The sequence below is a fragment of the Sinocyclocheilus grahami genome, unplaced genomic scaffold (genome assembly GCF_001515645.1).
Source record: "Sinocyclocheilus grahami isolate Dianchi unplaced genomic scaffold, SAMN03320097.WGS_v1.1 scaffold393.1, whole genome shotgun sequence".
Classification (NCBI taxonomy): Eukaryota; Metazoa; Chordata; class Actinopteri; order Cypriniformes; family Cyprinidae; genus Sinocyclocheilus; species Sinocyclocheilus grahami.
The window spans coordinates 974,352-982,420 of NW_015505572.1; the positions used below are offsets into that span (position 1 = coordinate 974,352).

Genomic DNA, 8,069 nt, shown 5'->3' on the forward strand with positions numbered 1-8,069 from the left:
AAATTTTGAAGTAATATATGACCAGGGCATTGCTTGACATTTTTGTGATATTTACCAGTTTATCTCTAAATGCAATATATATTTTTATCCACCCAGATCGTATCAGCTAAAAGCAGTTTGAACAGAACATCTTAAAAGCAACTGTAGGTATTTTAGTGTAGGCCTATTTTTGTGACTTTCAGGGACGTGCACAGACATTTTGAGGGGCAGGGGCTCAAGTGGAAAAAAGGGCACTTCTCATATTTATTTTAATTAAAAATTTTCCTAATCAACACGTTAAATATATTAGGGGTGTGCGATATTGACAAAAACATATCAATATTTTCTGGGATTTTATCGATAACGATGATTATATTTTGCTGAGTGTGTTATTGTGCTGATATCTTAAGGACTACCGTGGACAGCTGACTCCTAACGTTTTTGATATTCTTCATATTCTGTGTGGTGATCAGTTCACAGCAGTGATAGAAATTAATCTTTTCCAATAAGTTTAAATTGATTTTTACCTTTTATGGGCATTTTTACCTTTATAAAGCCATTTCTAAAGTGTGCATCATCTTTTCAGTCAAATTCTTAAATTGCATCAGTCAATTAGAATAACAAGTCATGTGGGCTGTTGCCAAGCAACTGAAATCAGTACTGACAAAATTAATCTGTGCAATGCAGAGAAAACACAGAAGCTGCATTAGAAGGGGCATTTTGATGCATTTATACACTTTTTAATGCAGGCCATGAATGTATTTAACCTGCAGTTACAAATGCATTAATACTGTTTTGATATTTTAAACATGAAACGTTGAATACTGATATTTGAATTTATTAATTTTTTTAAACGAAAATAAACTTTAAATCTATAATTAAAACTGCCAGAAGGTGGCAAGCAAGTCACTGTTAATAAGTGAGTCATTGCTATTGAACCAAATCATTTAAATGGTTGATTCATTCAGAAACAAAACTTGTTCAGGTCATGTTGCTCAGAGATGCAAATTGGAATTATATTTGTTGGCGAAATGGAGCAAAAACAGTCAATATTGTGTCTAAAACGTATCTTAATATTAAATTCTTGTTTGTTGAACTGCTGTATAAAATCAATATCACATTTGTAACTGTAGAAAATTCTGCTGTGATCTGATTGGTTGACTGAGTCCTGATGAGAACACCTGTGGCCTCTTTCTAATCAAGCCTCAGTCTCAATGTGTTTGTGTGTGAGAAGCCGTCTCTCTACTCATACATGGCCTGTGTGGAATTGTTGTGTTGTTGACAATAAATAAACAATTACCTGCACTTGTGACCAATGGAAATGTCTACTCCTACCACATGTTGAGAAAATAAACTGGAAACATGAGATTGATGACTGAATGAGTTTTAATGGACTCACCATTCCGGTAGCAATAGCCAAACCAGCCTAATATTCCTTCCAATTTTCTACAGTAACCATGCTGCTTTTTGGTGGAAAAATGTCAGTCTTCGCATGATACTGATTAACTATATGAAATGATATAAATATATACATTTCTGCCCCCATAACTTGAATTTTGTGATGCATTTTAATAAACTGAATCATGCAGTGAAAGAACGGACACTGGTGTAACCTACTAGACTTCCTATTGCCTTAGCTAAACTCAGGGCCGTCCTTAGGGGGGTGCAACTGGTGCGGTCGCACCGGGCCCCACAGCGAACGGACCGAGGGGGACACGTGCATTTGTTGCTGCCATAAAGCAGTCCGCCCGTTTCACGGGAATTCGCTCACCAAACTTACAAACACCCAGAACAGACGCTTAAGGGGGCCAAAAGAAAGAAACAGAAGGCAAAAACGTATATTTCAAGGTTAAAAAATAAATAAAAAAATGCGAGAGGAAATTCGCAACTTTTTAAAATTCTGCCATGCGAAATTTCGAGTGAAATTCAGGATTTGGTTGGAGAGTGAAACGTGGGTTGTGTGTCATTGTTTCTTCGCAGTGATGAATTGTGCCCTAAAAGCCAATGAAGCAAGTAAATAAACCATTTTGATTTCAAGTTCAAAATCTCTGAGCGTGAACCTTTGGCCTCTGTCAAGAGCCATGGGCTGTCTGAGGGCCAGGATCAGAGACGCGTCCACTCCCGGCATCACCATCTCCTATCAAGACAATGTTTTTACAATTATATAATTGATATAGGCTATTTATTATCTAAGCGTTCATCCAGTAGCTGCTCTCCAAGGTTTACATTTTTAAAATAAATTCTCAGTTTCTCTCTTTTAATTGCAGTTTGACTGCAGTTGTCCATTTCTCTGCATCTCTTTCATTCACATCCATCTCTGTCTGGAACGAGTCTGGGATTCCATTCATCTGCTCATATGAATCTGAAACAAGCGTTTACACACACACTTAATCACATGTAAAGAGACACGCATGTCTTCAACACATAAAAATGCAGTGAATGGGTGCCGTCAGAATGAGAGTCCAAACAGCTGATAAAAACATCACAATAATCCACACCACTCCAGTCCATCAATCAATGTGAAGCCAAAAGCTGTGTATTTGTAAGAAACAAATACATCATTACATTGTTTTTAACTTGAAACCTTTGCTTATGCCAATATGTTAATATTGTGATGTTTTTATCAGCTGTTTGGACTCTCAAAATTTTTTAAATAAAAATAAAAATCAGTTGCTGTTCAGATTGGCTTTTGGTTTTGAAGTCATTTCAACTTAAATTGCTTTTAAAAGATCGAGCCGAATCTTGTATAACTTAAAAAAGGAAAGTGAAATTGGTTAAATTATTTTGATTAACTTAAAGTAATAAAAAAAACAAAAGTTGCCTTGACTAATTTTTTTTCGAGTGATGTGTTAATTCTGTGATTTTAACATTTGAAAGTGGCATGGTCCTTCTTGGGTCTTTCACAAAAACGAGTGAGCGCCATTTAAAAAAATTAAAATAGGCCCTATATACTATGCACTGCTGCTTAGTATTAAAATGATAGCTTCAGATGCATGATATTTGTAGGGCCCTTTTTTCAGTTTAAATGTTTCTGTATTCCATTTTAATGGTTCAATCAAAAACATATCTAATTAATTGAATTCATAAAAACAACTTAATTTTTTGAGTTGTATACAATAACAAAGGGCCCTATGAAATTTTAATTTTAATTACTAATTTTTTTTTTAGAAATTCTGTGTTGTGTATTTTCATTTTTCTGGTAATCAAATGAAGGCAAAAACATTAATCTATATTTTATTCCAATGAAAATTAAACAAACCCTTTAATTTTTGTACATTCAAAATGCTACACAACAGAAGTTTACTGTGTAACGAGAAATGTCACGGAATTCGTCAAATATTGAATGAATAAATGCAATTCAGTACACTTCAATCAAACCACGATATGGACTAGTGTGTGAGAATATTAAATGGAAAAAATACTATTTAGCTACTACAGACGACAGCCGCGCACGTTGCGAGTGCTTAAATAGCAAACGAAACGCGCGTCTGCGCCGTTCATTCCGCGTTACACAGTCAATTCCGTTTTTATGAATAGATTCCGGGATTCCTTCTACATCGCCCTACTTTTGCAAAGAAGCACGTTCAACGCGGACGCACAGACGGTTGTCGTGAAAATGAACACCACAGCAACCACTTGTACGTCCGCACTGAACGCGCATCTCGCATATAAAAAGCATTTTAGGGGGCCCTTGGCTTTTGGGGGCCCAAGGTGGTCGCCCACCTTTGCCTAATGGTTAAGTCCGCCTCTGGTGGAATTGTCACTTGATTTGACAAATTTCTTTTGAAAAACAGCATCATCTTCTAGATCTGCTTCATGTGACACCCTCACACGTTCAGTCTTACTCTGTTTCTTTTCACACACACTCACAGACAGATCCCAAGGGAGGGACTGCGTGTAGTTTTCTCAGCGGCTGCCACACGTTTCCTTTCTTTTACACAATGCCCAGACACAAACATTTGCAACTGTATTTTCTCTGAAGTGATGGTTACACTGCTGAAGCTCTAACCATCAAACATGCACCCAAACTATCTAGCACCAGAAATGTATAGATATTTTAGACTTAAACTAACAGTGTGGAAAAACTACACGGCAATTAGTAGAGACCAAAAACAACATTCAATGTATTCCATGTTTAAATAAGTTGTAGTTTAATATGCTCAAATATTTAAACATCTACACGTACCCGCAATTACAAAAACTATTGCTTCAATTCACACAGTCTGTATATTATATGCATAACTATTGGTCTGTATGAACTACTGTGATAGATACCCATTTTTCTCTTTTCAAATATTATATGAACTGTTGTCCAGAAAGTTCAAAAGAACAGCATTTATCTGAAATATAATTTTTTTGTAACATTATAAATGTCTTTATTGTCACTTTTGATCAACTTAAAGCATCCTTGCTAAATAAAAGTATTAATTTCTATAATTTCTCTAAAAAATAAAAATAAAATAAAAAATAAAATAAAAATACTGACTTCAAGCTTTTGAATGGTATATGTATAATGTTACAAAAGCTTTTTATTTCAGATAAATGCGGATCTTTGGATCTTTCTATTGGATCTTTCTTACTGTTCAAAAAAATTTGACTGGTAGTGTATGTATGTAGCCTATGTATCACACTCATATCACATCTTGTTTTGGATAAGAATAAACCGTCAGGTCTGACAATATCGTGTCTTTTTTATTTAAATCTAGCTTTATTCGCATTGGCCCATGGAAACCTCTATGCACACACTTGACTTGACTTGGCTAAAAAATTGCTGAGGACGAATGTACGTTTTATTAAACGTTTTAGTGTTAAACGTTTATTAAAGTGTTTACGCATACACTCATGGTGCGCAGCCGCGCACACACATTAGGATAGGTTAGATGCCTGCCTCCGTTGCGAGTCCCTATCAAGCACTTTACCAATTCAACTACTCTCTTCTTCTCCTCCTGCCTGGCTCTTTGGCCCGCATCACTCACCGCAGAGCAAGCCTGTTCTTGATAAATCTCCTGTGAAAACGTGGGAAATGCCGGCGAGGAAGAAGTTGGGGTGATGCGATCTTTATATAGGCGGAGCAAAATACTTCATCACTCTGTCTATAGCGCATTGTGATTGGATGTTTACGCTGTCAATACAGGAGACAAACCAATGGGCCACTGGCTGCTCGCTGTCCCTGCGTGATGGTTTTCGGCAAAAAAAAAACATTCTGTCGGCCCCTTAAGTGCGTCGGCCCACCGGGAAAATGCCCGGTATACCCAATTACCAATCCAGCCCTGCTGGTCGCCGAGGGATGCTTCATCCCTAAGGAGGAAAATTCTACGGGGATCAAGCAATTCCGTACCATCTCTCTCCTCAGCGTCAAAGGTAAGAATTTTCTTGGGATTCTGGCAAAGAGGCTGACCTCCTTTATGATAGACAAGGGGTACATGGACACGTCAGTCCAAAAGGGGGGAGTTCCAGGGGTAGCGGGCTGCCTTCAGCACACTAGCATAATCACTAAGACCATCGATGATGCAAAGAAGAACCGTAGTGACCTGGCACGAGCTCGCCCCTCCCCATCCCCCAACCATTCGAATTTCTGTAGGCGGGAATTATTTTAATGCTATTCTAATGGACCGCTTTGTGATATCACAAAACCCGGAAAACAAACGCTGTAGTCCAAACGAGTCGTTCGTTGTAGTTCTTGAAAAGGGATTTTTAAAAAACGAAATATCTCCCTTTAGCCTCTTAAGACCCGAGAAAAAAGTTTTAGGAAAAAGTTATTTTTTTCCATGCCTTTACATTGTTTAGAGCATTAAAAATAATGTAAAAAAAAGATATATTAAAAAAATATATTTCATTCATAAGTTATGCTATGTCCTCGGTAGAGTACATTGGGACTCAATTTCTTTAAAAAAAATAAAAGACTTCAATGAACATGCATAGGTAAAAACAATTGATTTTTAAAATCACCAATACATTTTTAGCTTTCAATATTTTTTTAAAATCAAACTTTGTATAATGATGATTCTCAACTATGTTATAACAGAATGATTCAATATACTATTTTTTTCTGCAAAATGTGTGTAAAGTGGCCATAAACAGGTTTTCTCATTATATACAATGTATCTATAAACTAAATCTAATTTGCATATGAATGTGTTTTTGGGGCAACATGTAATGGAAAAACAAGTGTAATAATGGTAGTAATAATTGACAAGATTTTCATAATAATATATAATATTTCATAAAATATAGAAATATAATTTCTTTCCCCGTTCATTTGTTATGTCTCCCAAAATGCGTAATAAACATGCTTTTAGTCCCGGTGTCCTCATATGAGGACATGCATGAAATCAACGTCCTGTTTCGTAACAGAAAGTCATATTTTGATTTGAAACCCCATAACATTTTCCTGAGACGTTGATTTATGACACACAGTTTAAAAGTTTGTCAGATTTAAATGATAATTACAAAATATTATCATATTTCCATAAGAGTGTCACTAAATTAATTTCAGACATTTTTGAAGACCAAGGTGAGGGAGTGGTCATGGTGAAACATCCAAACATTTAGTATCTCTGAAATGCCCTGAATGTGCTCTGTACAGGACATCCAGACTTAAAACTGTGGCATGTACAGTCAAAATACAGAAATTCACAAAAATATAATGTCCTCATATGAGGCCGCAGGGTCTTAAGAGGTTAGAGTGGAATTTGAGATTTGTAAATTGGAAGATCTTTTTTTATGCCCAAACTACACACCGACTAAAATTCAAAAAGTGAAAAAGCAAAATAGGACCCCATTAATGTTCTGGTTATTTTGTTTCAGTGTACAACTTGTTAATTTTGTGCAAAGTATTGGCCTACAGTCAAAGTAAACTTCATCATTCAGCTGAACTGTGCATATTTATTAGACACAGGTCTTGTTCAATTCATGCCATAAACGCATGTCCCTGCTTAGCGGTGGGCTATGACTAATTTCACGGGCAAAGCAGACAAAATTACAATTTCTGTATTGTCTTTTTTTTTTTTTTACAAATAAAGCTTCATTTTATGAGAAGGATACTTTCTACGACCTTTATCCTGCAGTCATGGTAAGATTATAGATTCATTCAATCTAAAAAAAAAAAAACAAGAATCGAAAACAACAGAGAGGAATCGATTCCAGAACCAGGAATCGGAATCGATTCCAAAAATTTCGGAATCGAACAGCCCTGACTAAACAAGAACAAAGCAATTTGAGCGGGAAACACAACCAGCTCCGTTTGAAAACAGGAGCTGCGCAGTCATTGGCTAGCAGTCAAGCTCAGACTTCACACATCAGCCAATCACAAGCCTTTGCACTTTTATGATGCCATAAGCTGTGGCTGTATGAGGCTTTAAAAGCAGGCGCATAACATAAACGTCTCAGGTTACTTATGTAACCATGGTTCCCCGAGTAGGGAACGAGACACTGCGTCCTCTAGGTTTCTTGCCATGCTGCGGACGCAAGCTTCAGACGAAGAAGTGAATGATGTGTAGCTCCCGGCGCCTATTTATACTATAGTCGCACCGGTAGTGAGTTGGTGTTTTGTCAATGTATTCTTCAGACACAGGTCACGACGAGGCGCTCCCCATAGCGACCCCTAGAGGACGGAGTTCGAAGTTCCCATGAAAGGGAACGTCTCAGGTTACTTATGTAACCATGGTTCCCTGAGTAGGGAACGAGACACTGCGTCCTCTAGGTTTCTTGCCATGCTGCGGACGCAAGCTTCAGACGAAGAAGTGAATGATGTGTAGCTCCCGGCGCCTATTTATACTATAGTCGCACCGGTAGTGAGTTGGTGTTTTGTCAATGTATTCTTCAGACACAGGTCACGACGAGGCGCTCCCCATAGCGACCCCTAGAGGACGCAGTGTCTCGTTCCCTACTCGGGGAACCATGGTTACATAAGTAACCTGAGACGTTTATGTTATGCGCCTGCTTTTAAAGCCTCATACAGCCACAGCTTATGGCATCATAAAAGTGCAAAGGCTTGTGATTGGCTGATGTGTGAAGTCTGAGCTTGACTGCTAGCCAATGACTGCGCAGCTCCTGTTTTCAAACGGAGCTGGTTGTGTTTCCCGCTCAAA

General features: G+C 37.5%; 1 long non-coding RNA gene across 1 annotated transcript in view; it reads left to right on the forward strand.

The window, feature by feature from the left end:
• The window catches only part of LOC107550243 (uncharacterized), an 8,051-nt gene extending 1,375 nt beyond the window's left edge, over positions 1-6,676 (forward strand). Inside the window, exons 2-3 of the long non-coding RNA XR_001604639.1 lie at positions 965-969; positions 6,648-6,676. This is a non-coding gene — a long non-coding RNA (uncharacterized lncRNA). The remainder of the gene's footprint in view (positions 1-964; positions 970-6,647) is intronic.
• Positions 6,677-8,069: the final 1,393 nt, after the last annotated feature.